This window comes from Sus scrofa, chromosome Y (assembly GCF_054392235.1).
Source record: "Sus scrofa isolate SSC_HxYL_T2T_F1_AM1 chromosome Y, Sscrofa_HxYL_maternal_Yorkshire_Landrace_v2.0, whole genome shotgun sequence".
In the NCBI taxonomy this organism is placed as follows: domain Eukaryota; kingdom Metazoa; phylum Chordata; class Mammalia; order Artiodactyla; family Suidae; genus Sus; species Sus scrofa.
The window spans coordinates 1,281,812-1,298,469 of record NC_139402.1 but is presented as its reverse complement, the minus strand read 5'-3'; positions in this window follow the sequence as shown (position 1 = coordinate 1,298,469).

Genomic DNA, 16,658 nt, shown 5'->3' with positions numbered 1-16,658 from the left:
CCCTCCTGTCGGGCACAGTGTCCAGCTCTGTGTCTTCAATCCACCTGCGCTGAAAGGTGAGGGCTCCCTCCAGACGCTCCCAAAGCTTCACCCCGACATCCTTCTGGGATCAGCCCCATGTCCTGCCAGGATGTTCCACCATCACCCAGCTCCTAGCTGCGTGGCAGGAGCGGGCACCAGGCCTGCTGCATGCACTGCTGTGTGTCCTGCTGTATACACATGTGTGACCCTGCCTCATGCAGGAAAAGCAGCCCTAGCGCAGGATGGGGGGATGTGTGCCTGACCACAGGGTGGAGTCAGGTCTTGGGTCACCAGGCAAGGGCAGCCACATTTTCACTCTTTGGGCCCTTTCTCACCTGGCCTGACCTTGGCCCGACTTTTTCCCACCCCCTGTTGTCCCCTCATTGGCCTTGTTCTCGTGGGCAGAGCAGGACACTGTGGTCCGTGGTCACTGGAAGAGACACACTGGCAGGCACCTGGAGGCCCCTCTGTGCCTGCGCTGACCTCGTGGAAAAGCCATTGTACCTGGGCGTGTGGTGCAGGTTCGCTTGCCCACAGAGAGGGCAAAATATATAAAATCTCTGTTTTTAAACTTGTTGAGGTTAGTTTTGTGCCCCAGTGGTCAGTCCTAGAGAATGTCCTATGTCCACTTGAAAAGAATATATTTTCTGATTTTTTTGGATGCAATGCCCTGAAAACATCCATCAAATGTAACCGTTCTATTGTGTCATTTAGAATCTCTGTTGTCTAATTGATTTTCTGTCTGGAGGATCTGTCCTTTGATGGGAGTGGGGTGGTAAAATCTCCTAACCCTGCTATAATTGTATTCCCATCAAATTCTCTTTTTCTGTTTGTTTTTTGTATTTGAGTGCTCTTATATTAGGTGCATATATGTTGCCGCGTGTAATATGCTCTTGAATTGATCGTTTTAACTTTGAATAGTGTCTTTATCTTTCTTGATGGCCTTTGTTTAAATTATATTTTGTATTGTGACTCCTCCTTTCTTGCAATTTCCATTTCCTTGAAATGTCTTTTTCCATCCCTCACTTTCAATCTTTGTGTGTCCTTTGTCCTAAGGAGGGTCTCTTTTAGGCATCATATTGTTGGCTTTTGTGGTTTTTTGTTTTGTTTTTTTTTAATCCAGTGTGCCACTCTATGTCTTCTGATGGAGCAGCCAGTCCATTGATATTTAAGGTAATATTTTTTTTTTACTCAATGAATTCTATTACATTTATAGTTGTACAATGATCATCAAAACCCAATTAGGAGTTCCTGTCATGGCTCAGTGGTTTAGGAATCCAACTAGGAACTACGAGGTTGTGCGTTTGATCTCTGGCCTCGCTCAGTGGGTTAAGGCTCTGGTGTGGCTATGAGCTGTGGTGTAGGTCACAGATGCAGCTTGGACCTGGTGTTTCTGTGGCTCTGGCATAGGCTGGCGGCTGCAGCTCCCATTAGACCCCTAGTCTGGGAACCTCCATGTGCCGTGGGTGCAGCCCTAGGAAAGACCAAAAAAAAAAAAAAAAAAATTAAAATTAAAAAATAAAAATTAAATTAAATTAAAAAAACAACAATCCAATTTCGTAGTGTTTCCATCTAAGGTAATTACTAACATGTATTCATTGCCATTTTAAACCTTGTTTTCCAGTTGATTCTGTGTTTTCTCTTTGTTCCTTTCTTTTTCTTTTTGTGGTTTGATGGTTTCCTTTTATTTTATGCTTGTCTCCTCCTCTTGTTGTTGTTGTTTTTTTAATCTGTTGTTTGTTTTGGATTTTTTATTGCCCTGTTTTTAGGTGTGTTAGCCCTTTCTTATATTTGCTCACTTTAGACTGATAGTCGTATAGTGTCAAACACATTGTAAAAAAAAAGTCTAGATTTTCTTCCTCTCCTTCCCCGCATTTTATGACGTTGATGTCCTTGTTTACCTCTTCATGTTTACCCTTTTGCTGTTCCTTGTGTTTGTCTCTGCTTTCACGAATAGCTTTTCTTCCTTGTAGGTCTGTGTACCGACTTATTCAAGTGCTTGCTTTCCAGCATGATCTCCTCCATCCTGTATCTTCTTACTTCTTTCCTCTTTTGAGGAGACCATTCAATATTTCTGCTTGGATAGATTTAGTATTGCTGTATTCCTTTAGCTTTTGTTTGTCTGAGAATGTCTTTATCCTTTATCCTTGGTGACCTGGTGAGGTGAGGGTGGCAGGCTGTGCCTGGTTGTAAGGCCCTTGGCAGTGGCAGGGACCCCCTAGGAGGTGGGGGAGGTGTCTGGAGCCCTTGGCACTGGTAACAGTGTGGTGTGTGCATTCCCAGGAAGGTGGGTGCAATGGCAGTGCTCAGTTGCGTGGTCCTCTGCAGTGGCAACCTCTGGGGTGACTGGGGCAGTAGGCAGTGCCTGGTCATGGGACCCTCAGTGCTGGCGGACTGTGCCCACCTCTGGAGTCAGAGTTGGCTGCAGAGGTTTGCACCTGCCCCCGTAGCCCATGAAAGAGGCACCCTGCTGCCTGAGGGTCTCTGTGTATAGAGAAGGAAGTTCCCGTGGTGGTCCAGCTCCCCCTTTTCTCACCCTCCCCAGCAATGGTGCCTTGCTTCTGTGGTGGTCCCAGGCCTCCTCCCACAGTGCCTCGGTTATGGGGGCACCACTCTCTAGGTGCCCCCTATGCTACTTCCATACAGCCAACCCTAGTTCTTTCCGTGGCACTGACTTCCAAAGCCTGAACCTCAGCACCCAGGCCCCGCCTGAGTGTCTCAGGCAGTGGTGTGCTGGGCAGTGGCACTGATCATCTGTGCGGCTCTCTGCTTTTCCTTCCTCAGACCGGTTGCTGTGCTTTTGTCTGAGGCTTTGAGGCGCCTCCTCCATCCCAGCTGATTTCCCTGCCAGTCAGGGGCCTCCCAGGGTGCAGATTCCTTTCCTCTTGCACAGGTGCTTCTCAGGAGTGTTGGTCACGTCCTGAATTCTCTTTTCCCCACTTCTCTCTCTTTTTCCCTTTTGTTCTACCCAGTCATGTGGCAGGGGTTTTTGTTGTTGTTGCTTTTTTGTTTTTATTTTGCCCGTTTTGGAAGTCTGAGGTCTTCTAGCATTCAGCACATATTCTATGAGAATCATTTTAAACGTAGATTTTTAAAAATGTTGGTGGGAGAAGGGGAGCTCCACATCGTACCCCACCGTTTGATCCTGGATCCCCATCTACAGGTTTTACAGTTCTGCATTTTAAATTTTCCCTATGGACAGTTTTGCGTAAATTCTGGTGTAAGTTGTAATGTTTGTGTTTACATTCTCTTGATTGCATATGGTTTCCAGTGAATTATTCTGTAACTATTTTTGAAGAAGGCATGGTATATGTGGCTCTCTTTCAGTTTGAATTTCCAAATGTAGTGGATCCTGCAGTCTTGCCTTCTCAGAGCATGGCCTCCACTGAACTGAGAGTTTGTGGCCTGCATGTCCCAGCTGGCCAGCAGGGGGCGCCAAGCTCGCCTCTCTTACCCTCGAGGTTCCTGTGTGGTCCACGGGTGGACCTGGCTCATGAAGGAACTTGGCTCCTCATGTTGCGGAAAGAAGCTCGGTCTCTTCAGGGTCTGCCACGGTTTCAGCTTTGGGACTACACTCAGGCGAGTCCATGCAGGCAGGAAACACATGTCTTCAAGATCTACCATGTGGCCCCACCGTGGGAGGAAAAGGGGGTGCTGGGAGATTTCTCTATCTGGCTTAGTGTCATGGGAGGGGGCGTCTATTTTCAGAGGATCCAGCAGAGGAAGGGGTTGATGTGAAAAATCATAGATTTTAATCGGTTTCCTATGTGGTGCTTATGGTGTCCAGGGTTCTTTGGTGTGTGGTGTCCTGGCACCATTTATTGAAAGGATTGTCCTTTCCCTGGTTTGTGTTCTTGGCTCCTTTGTTGTGAGGTAACTGTTGACATACCAATGGATTTATTTCTGTGCTCTCTATTCTGTTCCTCTTGTCTATGTACCTGTTCCTGTGCCAATGCCACAGTGTTTTGGTGACAGTAGCTTCATAGTGTCCTATAAAGTCAGGGAGGGAGATGCCTCCAGCTGTGTTCTTGTTGTTCAGAATCATTTAGGCTATTCAGTGTTCTTCAGTGTTGCATACAAATGGTAGGACTTTTTGTTCTGTTTCTGTGAAAAATACCCTTTGAATATTGGAAAGATTGCATTGCATGTACATACTGCTTCTATTGCCAGATTAAGTTACATGGGCCCCTCCTCGGAGGTCTGCATGACGTAACTCTGTAATGAAATTTGATGAGCCAGGTAGGAGGCCAGGCTTGGCTCTGCTGTTCCATCCAGTAACTCAGCAAGTCCTTGCTCACTGACCTGGAATCAACGAAACTGGTTAAATAATGACAGTTTGCCCCAGTCCTGGACCTCTGGGCCAGGGAGGGCTCCTGGATTCATTCTGAGATCAAAAGCAGTCAAAGGTTATTTGAAATGCTCCCCAGGTAAAGACCCTCCTCCACCCTGGCACATCTAAAACAAAGATGCTTGCTCTGGATTGGGTTTGTGTTGAGGAACCAAATTACATGGGGTGATGACCCCACTCAAGCCAATAAAGCCAAGGTTGGTTATAGGGGTGGGCAGATTAAGGGAAAGGAATCTGGCCATCTGGTTGGAGTGAGACCTCTATTGAGAGGACTGGACGGAGTGGTTGGTCTTCTGAATCAAGCTGACCCTCTAGTAGTGGGTGAGATAAATAATTGACCATCTGGTTGGACAAGTTCCTGGCAAGGGGATTGGACGTGATGGTAAGTAATCTAGAGATCAGCACACGGTAAGAAATTTCCTTGGTGTCCTGTGTGTTTCCAAACTCCTAGTCTCTGTTCTGGATATGAGTGACTTCAATCTCTGTTATATTCTTTCTGGTCTTAGGGTTAGGGTTGGTTATGATTTATGGATTAGGGGTTACAGATTAGGAGTTAGGATTTGGGTTAGGGTTCAGGTTCTGGTTTCATTTAAAAAAATTTTTTTTCGTCTTTTTGTCTTTTTAGGGCTGCACGCACGGCATTTGGAGGTTCCCAGACTAGGGGTCTAATTGGAGCTGTAGCTGCCAGCCTACACCACAGCCACAGCAACGCCAGATCTGATCCGCCTCTGTCACCTACACCCCAGCTCATGGCAACGCTGGATCCTTAACCCACAGAGTGGAGGCCAGGGATGGAACCCGCACCCTTATGGTTCCTGGTCGGATTTGTTTCTGCTGCACCACGATGAGAACTCCTAGGTTCTGGTTTCAGACATAGGGATCCAGTTAGTTTTGGGTTAAGGTAAGGGGTAAGGTTAACGTAAGGCTTAATGTATGGGTTACAGATCAGGTAGGCTATGGTTTAGGTTAAGGGCTAAAGTTAGTACAATAATGGTGGATAAGTTTAGTCTATGGGTTAAAACGAGAGTTAGTGCAGGGCTCTATTTAGGGAAAAATCAGAGATTTAGTTAGGGACAATATAGGGTCTTAGAGGCATCACAGGCCTCCAGTTTGGGACAGCAGAAGGCTTTATTTAGGGACAGAGTAGGGCTCTAGTTAGAGACAGTGCCAGGCTCTGGTTAGGAAGAGGGCAGGGCTCTCGTTAGGGAGGCATGTGGCCCTATTTGGGGAGATCACAGGGCCCTAGTTAGGGACAGGTCCAAGCTCTAAGTGGGGATAAGTGCAGGGCCGCAGGTAGAGTCAGTACAGGGTTTTAGTTAGGGACAGAGCAGGGCTTTAATTAGGGACAGGGTAGAGATTTAGCTAGGGATAGAGACAGGCTTTTTCTTAGGGATACTGCGGGGCCCTAGTCAGAGAGAGTGCATAGCCCTAGTTTGGAACAGCCCAGGGTTAGATTTAGGGACAGAGCAGGGCCCAGTTGGGGACAGAGTAGGGCTATATCCAGAGACAGTACAGGGTCCTAGTTGGGGACAGTGCTGAGCTCTAAGTAGGGAGACCACAGAGTTTTAATAAGAGAATGCAAATGTCATTATTTAGGGACAGGACATGGCCCTAGTTGGGGCCACAACAGGATTCCAGGTAGGGACAGAGCAGGGCTCTAGTTAGAGAGAGTGCAGTTAGTTATGGCCGTAGTTTGGGACAACTTAGGGCCACAGGTAGGGACAAAGCAGGGCTTGTGTCAGAGACAGTGCAGGGGTCTAGTGAGGACAGAGAAGGGCCTTAGGAACAGAAGAGTCTTCTAGGCATGGACACAGCTGGGCTCCAGTTTGAGACAGGGCAGGGCCCTCGGAAGGAGCAGAGCTGGGGTGCAGTTAGGGACCGTGCAGAGCTCGAGTTCGAGTGTAAGATGTCTCGTCAGGTACAGCACTAGATTCCAGGGAGGGACGGCAAAGGGCCTCAGAGACTGTGTAGGGTCTCAGGTTCCATCAGGGACAGTCTGGTGCCCTGATGAGGGCGAGCGCGTCGTTGTTCTACTTAGCGACAGCGTAGGACTCTAGTTAGGGACAGAAGAAGGCCCTCGGTAGGGAGCGGGCAAGGTTCTGGTCAGGGACAGCACTGGATTCTAGTTCGGGACAGGGCAGGACTCTAGGGAGAGACGGTGCCTGACTCTAGTCGGCAGGATGCATGGCTCTAATTAGGAACGGCTTCAGGCTCTAGTTTGGGAGAGTGTGGGGCTCTAGGGAGGCATCACCCAGAGCCCTAGGTAGGGGCAGTTCAGAGCTCTAGTTAGGGGCAAGGGCAGGGCCTCAGTTAGAGTCAGCACGGGGCTTTCGTTGGCAAAACAGCACGACTGTAAGTAGGGACAGGTCAGGGCTTTAATTAGGGACAGCACACGACTTCAGTTACACATAGCACAGGGCTCTAGTTAGGGACCATGGAGGCCCTATTTACGGAAAGATCAGGGATCTACTTTGGGACACTGTAGGGTCTTAGTTAAAGGCAGTGCAGGACTGCAGTTAGGGTCAGTAGAGGGCTTTATTTATGGACACTGCAGGCTCTAGTTAGGGACAGAGCAGTGATCTAGGTAGAGACAGTGCAGGGTCCCAGTTACCCACAGTGCTGGGCTCTAAGTGTGGATAGCACGGAGTTTTACGTGGAGAAGGCCTATGGTTAGGGACAACGCAGGGCCCTCCTTAGAGCCAGTGCAGGGCCGTAGTTATGGCAGAGCTGTACCCTAGTTAGGGACAGAACTTGGCCCTGGTTAGAGACGGTGAAAGCCCTAGTTTGGGACTCATCAGGGCCCAAGTTAGGAACAAAGCAGGGCTCTAGTGAGAGAGAGCGCCTATCCAAGTTAGGGACAGAGCTGGGCTCTAGTTAGAAATGTTGTATGCCTTTAGTTAGCAGCAGAGCAGGGCTCTATTGGGAGAGAGTTCAGGGCTCTACTTAGGGACAGAGCAGGACTCTAGTTAGGGACAGTTAGGGCTGCAGTTAGGGATGGAGCAGGGCTCTACTGAGGAGCAGGGCAAGGCTCTAGTTAGAGACAGATAAGGGTTCATGTAGGGGTCAGGGCCGGGCTGCAATTAGGGACAGGGCAGAGCTCTGTTAGGGACAGATAAGGACTCTGCTTAGGGATAATGCAGGGTTGTAGTTAGGGACAGAGGAGGGCTCTTGTTAGGGACAGTGTAAGGGGCTCTAGAAGGAGACAGTGCAGGAGTATAGTTGGAGCCAGTACAGGGCTTTAGTTAGGGTTAGAGGTTAGGGGTTAGAGGTTAGCGGTTAGGGTTGGAGTTAGGGCTAGGGTTAGGATTCGGGTTAGGGTTAGGGGTTAGGGTTATGGTTAAGATTAGGGTGAGGGGATAAGTTTAGATGAGGGCACCTGGGACTCTGCTCCAAGATGCCTCATTTCAGGCAGAGGACACAAGTGCCCCTTCGGTATTTGAGGTGGATTGGCAGCCTGGTTGAGTGGCAGTGTGTTTTAAATGCTTGAGGGATTCACTGGGTTTCAGAATGCCTTGTGTTCCCCCAGAAGCAGGAGCCAAGGCACATACAGTGTCTGTGTGAATCATGAGCTGGCCATTTTAGAAACCCCTGACTGTCAGGGGTTTAGGTAGGTGGAGAGACAGGTTGGTGCAGATGATTGAATGGGGGACTTAGGTGGCATTATGGTGGGCAGCTGTGCCAATCCCTGTGCTTTTTTTCACTCCAGAAACCTCATGAAATAGGCTTCTTGACTTTCCAGATGAGCCTCGCTTTTCAGGACAGCACCAGGACATGGAGGCCTGACCGAAAGCAGGTCTGGCGGATTAAGCAGGATCGATTGGTATCATCAAGAAAGCTCTCATGGGAGTTTCCTCATGGCCGCCTAGCTTTAGAGCCTCTCTGTCACTGCTGTGGCTGTGGTAAGAACTGAATTGGGAGGAGTTCCCATTGTGGTTCAGTGGTTAACAAATCTGACTAGGAACCATGAGGTTGCGGGTTCAATCCCTGGCCTCACTCAGTGGGTTAAGGATCTGGCATTGCTGTGAGCTATGGTATAGGTCGCAGACGCAACTTGGATCTGGTGTTGCTGTGGCTCTGGTGTAGGCTGGCAGCTATAGCTCCAATTAGACCCCTAGCCTGGGAACCTCCACTGGCCATGAGTGTAGCCATAGTAAAAGACAAAAACAAACAAACAAACAGAAAAAAACAAACTGCATTGGGAGATCAAATCCTAGCCAGTCAACATCCCAATGTTGCAGGTGGCATCCAAATAAATTTATTAATAATATAGAAATTTAAAAGAATGAGCTCAATTGATGAAGAAGTCATATATACATTGCTACAGAGTAGCTAAGGGAATCGACAGAGAAGGCCATCGTAAAGGGTCTCCTGACACATATCTCTGGTGGCAGAGGGTTTTAAGGATGAGCCTGGTGTTGTACAGCAGTGGCGTGGATTCAATTACTCGGCAGACAATATCTGCCTGCCACAAATGGGTGCAGAAAAATAAATGGGTAAGTTAAAACAAATAAATAATAATGTTAATCTGGAAATTCATACACCCTAGGTACTTACTTCTGGTCAGATGTCACAGTCACATTGCTAAGAAATCTTGACAGGTTCATCAGAGCCAGCTTGCTTTTTTTTTTCTTTTTTTCCTCAAGAGGCAAGAACTAGACCTAGACACCTTCTCTGGTGAACGCTAAGCCAGTAAATTGTTGTTTTAAATCATTTTTAATTTCCATTATAGTGGATTTATAGTGCTCAATTTCACCTTAACCGAAAAGTAATCCGGTCATACATGAATATACATATTCTTTTTCTCACATTATCCTCCATCTCATTCCAAAAAAAAAGTGACTAGAAATAATTCCCTTTGCTATAAAGCAGGATGTCATTGCTATATCAATCCTAGTGCTGAGTTTGCCTCTAGTACGCTCCAAATCCCAGTCCTTCCCACACCCTCCCCTCCGATTAGGGAACCACAAGTCTGTTTCCCAGTCCATGAGTTTCTTTTCTGTAGAAAGGTTCATTTGTGCCATTTGTTAGATTCCAGATAGAAAGGGTATCCTATGGCATTTGTCCCTCTCTTTTGGACTTCTTTCACTTAAGATGAGAGTTTCTAGTTCCATCTATATGGCTGCAAATGACGTCTTGTTCTTTTTTATGGCTGAATAGTATTCCATTGTGTATATGTACAATATCTTCCTAATCCATTCATCTGTCCATGGACATTGTGTTTGTTTCCATGTTTTGGCTGTTGTAAATAGTGCTGCAAAGAACATAGCAGGGCATGTATCTTTTTAAAAGAACCTTCATGCAGACATATGCCCAAGAGTGGGATTGTTGGTTCATACAGTCGTTCTACATGTAGTTTTCAGATTTACCTTGATCCTCTTGTCCACAGTGGTTGTATCAATTTACATACCCACCCACACTATAGGTATGTAAATAGGCATCTATAGGCACCCTCTTCTCCATACCCTCTCCAGGATTCATTATTTGTAGACTTACTGATGATGGCTGTTCATTTGGGGTGAGGTGGTACCTCAGACTAGTTTTGATTTGTGTTTCTCTCCTAATGACTGAGGGCGATCATTTTTTTCAGGTTCATGTTGCCCTCTGTATCTGGTTTAGGGAAATGTCTATTCAGGTGTTTTGCCCATTTTTCAATTTGGTTCTTGCTTTATAGTTTTGCTGTTGGGTTGTATCAGTTGTTGAGCTGGTAATTTTGAAACCCCAGCCTGACCTGTGCTTTAGGATCCAGATAAAGTGCCTGAGGCTTATCCATGGAAGGTGGTAAATGGTGATATTTTGGTGAGTAGCTACACTAATTCCTGTGCTTTCTCTCAAGAGGTCTCCTGAATCTCCATCCTTTTCTTTCCATGTGAGCCTCTTTTTTTCTCTTTATACACCAGGTATGAAGACCTGATCTAAAGCCTGGTTGGGTGAATTAAGGCCAGTAGATTGATATAAAGAAAACTCTCATGGAGATCCCTCTTAGCTCCCTGAGTTAAAGATTTCTCTTTGTCTCTGTGCTGGGTTTGGTAACCTCTGTGGCTTGAAAACAATCGATGGGCAGACCACTTAGTCTCACTTCAGGTGGGGTCAATAAGATAATCAAGAAGGATGGAATGAAAGAAACAGAAAAAAAAGGAAAAAAAGCAAGATATTATTGTATCAATGAAGGAATAACAGTTGGAAAATTAAGAAAAATCAATAGTTACATATATACACACCTATATTTGTAAATACATAAGTGCAGGAAGATATAAAAAAGGAAGAAGCGTGTCATGACATGATGGGTTGGGAGCTAAGGGTTTGAAAGGTGTGGCATGGGGTAGGTTGGCCTCAGGGCTCTGAAAGACTTTGTGAGAGAAATAGCCCACTTGGAAGGGCACTTCTTGGTATTTCAAGAAAGTGGAGGAAGGAAATCCAACCAGCACATTGCCCCCAGGCCACTGCAGCTCCAGGGGGGCTGCTGAGCCAGAGAGAGGCAGAAAACCTGAGTGTGGCTGTTAGAGCAGATGTCCAAAGATAGTGCCAGGGTTCCTTCTGGACCCAGGTGGAGCTCCAAGGCAGCAGGTGCAGGCTCAGTGGTGGGGCTGATGGTGTGGTGGGTGGAACCCACAGCAAGCCCCTGGAAGTTTGGGGTTGCTATCTGGGCACCAGGGACTCTGGTGTAAGATGCATCGTGTCAGAAAGAGGACACAGGTATCCCTTCAGCATTGGATGGGGGTTGGCAACCCGGTTGGGTGGCAGTGTGTTAAGAATGCTCAAAGGATTCACTGGGTTTTGGAGTACCTTGTGTTCCTTCAGAGGCAGGAGCTGGGACCCACACAGCATCTGTGTTGAATCATGCGCTGGCCCTTTTCAGCCCCTGACTGTTGGGGTTTAGATATATGGAGAGAGAGGCTGCTGCTGCTGAATGAATAGGGGACTTCAGTGGCATTATTGTGCTAATCCCTGTGATTTTTTTGCTCAAAAGACCTGGTGAAATTTCCTTCTTGCCTTTTGAGATGAGCCTCTCTTTTCAGTATGGCACCAGCACATGGACGGCTGACTGAAACCAGCTGTAATGAATCAAGCAGGGTTGATATGTGTCATCAAGAAATCTCTCAGCATGTTCCATCATGACTGCCCGACTTAAGAGTCTCTCCTTGTCACTACGGTGGCTGTGGTAAGAGCTTCATTGGGAGATCAAACCCTGGCCAGACAACATCCCAATGTTTCAGGAGGCACCCAAATAAATTTATTAGTAAAAAGAGATACTGAAAGAATGAGCACAATTGATATAGAAATTGATATATGTATATATATACACATTCCTACCTAAAGGAGTTGATAGATAAGGCAATAATGAAGTATCTCCTGACAGTATACCTCTCATGGCAGAGGGTTTTAGGTACAAACCTGGGGTTGTACAGCAGCGGCATGGATACTATCCCTGGTCTGACAGTATTGGCATGCAAAAATGGGTGCAGAAAAATAGGTAAGTAAAAAAATAAAAATCTGTTAATATAGAAATAAACTCATACACCCTAGCTAATTACCTCTGGTCAGATGTCACATTGCTAAGAAATTTTGATAGGTTCAACAGAGTTGGTTTTCCTGTTTTTCCTTAAGAGGCAGGATTCTGGACCCAGACACCTTCTCTGGTTAAAGGTGAGCTGGAAATTTTTTTAAACATTTCTAAACTTCCATTATAGCTGATTTATAGTGTTCCCTTTCTTTTTAACATCAAAATGATAGTCATACCTGTATATACATATTACTTTTCTGACATTATCCTCCATCTTCTTTCCAAAAAAGTGACCAGATATGGTTCCCTGAGCTCTACAGCTGGATCTCCTGGCTTACCTGTGATAGGGCCCTTCCAGAAGAAAGGGAAGGCAACGTGCACAATCAGCATCTGTGCGTGCATGCACAACTTTGCGGCAGTATAATGTAATCTTTATCCATCTGCAGCTTTGTGGCAGTTATGACATAATCTGTATCCATGTGCAACTTTGTAGCATAGACCCTCCAACCAGAATTTGCAGAATGTATGTTACTTTATAAGGGGGACAATGTGACCAAAGTGTAAAAGAAAAAATAATGGAGGGTATATAAGACAGCTCCCTGCTGCATTCAGGGCTCAGCCTCTGGATATGAATCTGCTGAGCCAATGCAGGCATGAAGAAATGCTGCTTCCTGGCAAAAAGCCTTGGTGTCCCATCTCTCTGTACATAAGTTCTGCACTTCTTGGGGGCTTGTCCAGGATTCAGAGATGGTGATTGCACCTCTTTTGTCCCTGGGGTGCAACCGCTGGGATGCTGGGACCAGTGACCTCACCTGGCACCAGAAGACTGATTGATCCTTGGGGGACTAGCCTTCTTGGCATGCTGGTGCCAGGTCCCCAGGAGCACAATGGAACCCGGTGAGGTCCAGGAACCATCCAAGGGAGTGCTGCCTGTAAGACTGGTAAGGACCTGAGTTCAGTTTGGTAACGTTATCCCTAAGAGGCAGGAGGGGAGCTTGATCACTTCCCAGAGTTGCCCACGTGGACTCAGAGGAGATGAAGCTGGAACTCTAAGGTGCTGGGTGGTGGGTTGGAGACATTGTATGAATGTGAGTGAACAGGAGAGTTCTGACTCAACCAGACGGGCCAAAGCAGGGTGGTGTTCTGGTCCTCAGTTCCATGATGATCCTCCTATGGCTTATGGTGGCTTTCCTCAGAGAGATTCGGGCATGGTGGTTTGTAGAGTCCCACCAACGCAAAGGGCACCTGAAATATCTCCCCTGGGAGAGTGGCCAGAGACAGACAAAGCAACTGTTTCCTGCTTCCCTTTCCCTTCTTGCGTGTGACTGTCATCTTTTGGGGGGGGGAGGAAATGGGTGGAAAACAGAGTAAACATACCCCCTTAGAGTGTACAAAAAATAATTTCAAGAGGGGATATTCAGGAGATTACGGTATTAAGTTGACTCCCGGAAAACTCTGGACATTCCGTGAAATTGATTGGCCTTCATTCAGGGTGAGTTGGCCTTCTGAGGGGTCACTAGATAAAGAACTAGTTAGCAAAGTGCTTAGAGTCATCACAGGAGACCCAGGGCACCCTGACCAATTCCCTTACATTGACTGCTGGCAAGAAATTGTCCTCTCTTGGCCACCTTGGCTGAAAGCCTGCCTGGAAGAGAACTGTAAATTTAAGTCGGCTTAAATGAGAGCCTCCTCAAAATGCTGACCGCAACCCCTGAGAAGCCCATTTCATCTGGGAGCCAGAGGAAGTTCCCTGACCTTATGCTTCATTGCACCCTCCACCGCCACCCACATTTGCAGCAGCCAGGGCCATGCCAGAGGCTGCTGCCTCCTCTGAGAGTACCCCCTCCCCTGACTCATCCATGAAGCCACCAGTCACCACCTCTCCCGAGCCTCAAGTGTTAACTTTGTATACTCCTGCCAGAAGGCAACCAGAAAGTCAGGCCAGCAGGGGCAGCCCTTCTTCACCACAGTAGCAGGTATCCCTGCAGATGTCACTGAAAGAGACCAGAAGGCTGTCTATTTTGATCAAGAAGGCCAGATTCAAGGAGGCCAACATGTTTTTGTGTATCAACTCTTCACAACCACTGCCATCCTAAATTGGAAAGATCAAACTCCCTCCTACACAGAGAAGCCTCAGGTGATGGATGATCTAATGGAATCCATCATTCAAAGCCACAAGCCCAGCAGGACTGATTGCTGTCAGCTTCTCCTGACTCTGTTTAACCCTAAAGAATGGTGCTGAATTACTCAGGCAGCTCAAAAGTGGCTGGAGGAAAATGCCCTGGTGCAAACACTAGAGGCCGAGGTTTATGCCCGAGACAATTTCCCCAGGGAGGACACCCAGTGGGACCCTAATGTTTAAGGGGGACTTCCACAACTTGCATGCTATCTAATGAGGCTCTCCTAAATGGCATGAAACAGGATGGGGAGAGGGCCATGAGCATAAGCAAAATCTCAGCTGTCCTCCAGGGGCCTGATGAGATATCAAGCCAATTCTGTGAGAAGCTATGTGAGGCATTCCACCTCTATGTCCCCTTTGACCCAGAAGCAGCTAAAAACCAGTGGATGATCAATGCAGCCTTCATGAGCCAGGCACAAGGGGACATCCGATGCAAGCTCCAGAAGTTAGAGGGTTTTGCAGGTATGAATGCTAGTCAGTTTCTGGGGATAGCAACCAAAGTGCTTGTCAACAGTGACCACTAAAGCCTGAAAAAAAAATGCAAAAAAGGTGAGCCTACTGGCCACTGCCTTGGTGAAGCAAATGGAAGGTGCCCCTCAAGGCCAAGGCCAAGGTCAGAAAGGAGGGCAACAAGGAGGACCATCTTGCCCAGGGCCAAAACTGGGATGGAACCAATATGCCTGCTGTCCCCAGGAAGACCACTGGAAAAATGAGTGCCCCCAATTGTCAGGTGATTCCCAATATGGTCCCAAGTATAGGGGAAGAGCCTGGGTGGTCCAGGGCTGATATCAGCTGGCCCAACAGCCACATGCCCCCCCCCCCAAAATGATTTGTAGGGCTGGCTGTTATGGGAGACTATGAGGAGGACTAGGATGGACCAGGATATATTTTGCTAGGCCCCCAAGCCTGTGGGCTGAAAGAATGTAGGGGGCCAACCCATTGACATCATAGTAGATACCAGGGCAGAACACTCAGTGGTAACTCAGCCCCCTGTGGGCCCACTCTCACAGAGGCAAGCCACCATAGTAGGGGCCACAGGCACCCAAACATGGTGCCCCTTCCTGCAGCCTAGACGATGTGCTTTGGGTGGACATGAAGTCATTCATCAATTTATATACCTCCCTGACTGTCCTGTGGCTTTGGTGGTTTGGGACTTATTGGTAAAACTACAGCCCCAGATAAATTTCAACTCCCACAGCCAAATGGCCCTGACCCTAGGGAACTCAGGGGTGGGGCCCATCTGACAAAAGCAGTATTTCATCACCTGTAAGGCCCAGATGGGAATTCAAAGGCACCTAGAAAGGCTCTAAAGTATGGAATTATCTGGCCTTGACAGTTACCTTGGAACACGCCTCTCCTGGAGGTCTGGAAACCAGGTACCAATGATTATTAGCCTGTCCCAGATTTGTGTGCAGTAAATCAAGCCGCAGTCACCCTACATCTGGTCTTTCCAAACCCTCACACACTTTGTGTCCGTCTGGCCTCCCAGAGTCAAATGACTTTTGCTTTCAGTGGAAAAGTGCTGAGAATGGTGACAAGGTCCATTGCCTTAGACCAGACTGCCTCAAGGGTTTAAACACTCCCCTACTATTTATGGTACTACTTTAGTGACTGATTTAAAAGCCTTCCCAGTGGACCAACATGGCTGCATGCTGCTCCAATATGTGGATGACTTGCGGCTGGCGGGGTGAACACAGAAATAATGCATTGATGGAACACAGCTTGTCCTTACCCTCCTGTGGGAGGCTGGCTACAAAGTTTCAAGAAAGAAAGTCCAACTCTGTCAAGAAAAAGTCAAGTGCCTTGGTTTTCACCTGTCTCAGAAACAATAGCAACTCAGCCCAGAAAGAAAACAGGCTGTCTGCTCCATCCCGGTCCTGATGACTAGATGCCAGATCTGTGAGTTTCTAGGGGCTGCAAGGTTCTGCAGGATCTGGATACCTAAATTTTCTGTCTTGGCAAAGTCCGTTTATGAGGCCACAAAGTGGGAACGAGAACCTCTGTAGTGGGAACCAGAGCAACAAAAGGCCTTTGAAGCAACCAAGTGAGCCCTCGCCAATGCACCTGGCCTGGAACTCCCAGGCATTTCCGAGCCCTTCATCTTGTACATACACGCACACACTGGGGTTGTGGTAGGGGTCTTAACTCAGATGCTGAGGTCATGACATCATCCAGTGACATACCTTTCCAAGCAACTTGGCGCCATTGCCCAAGGGTGGCCACCCTTCCTGCAGGCACATGCAGGCACAGCTTTCTGTGTCAGAAGCTGGCAAATTGACTATAGGACACAAATTAACAGTCCGAGTACCACATTCAATGCTAATATTAATGGAGTATAAGGGACAAGACTGGCCGACTAATGCCCAGATGGTCAAGTGTCAGGGAATGCTATGTGAAAATCCATGCATTGGCGTAAAAGTAGTGAGGACCCTAAACCCTGCAACCCTACTACCCGCTGGGCTGGGCCAGCCAGATCATGATTGTGTTGAAGTCATGGATGAAGTATTTTCCAGCCAACTGGGTTTAACAGGCCAGGATCTCAAAGATCCAGATGCTGAATATTTCATCGATGGCAGCAGCTTTGTAAAAGAGGGAGAATGCCTTGATGG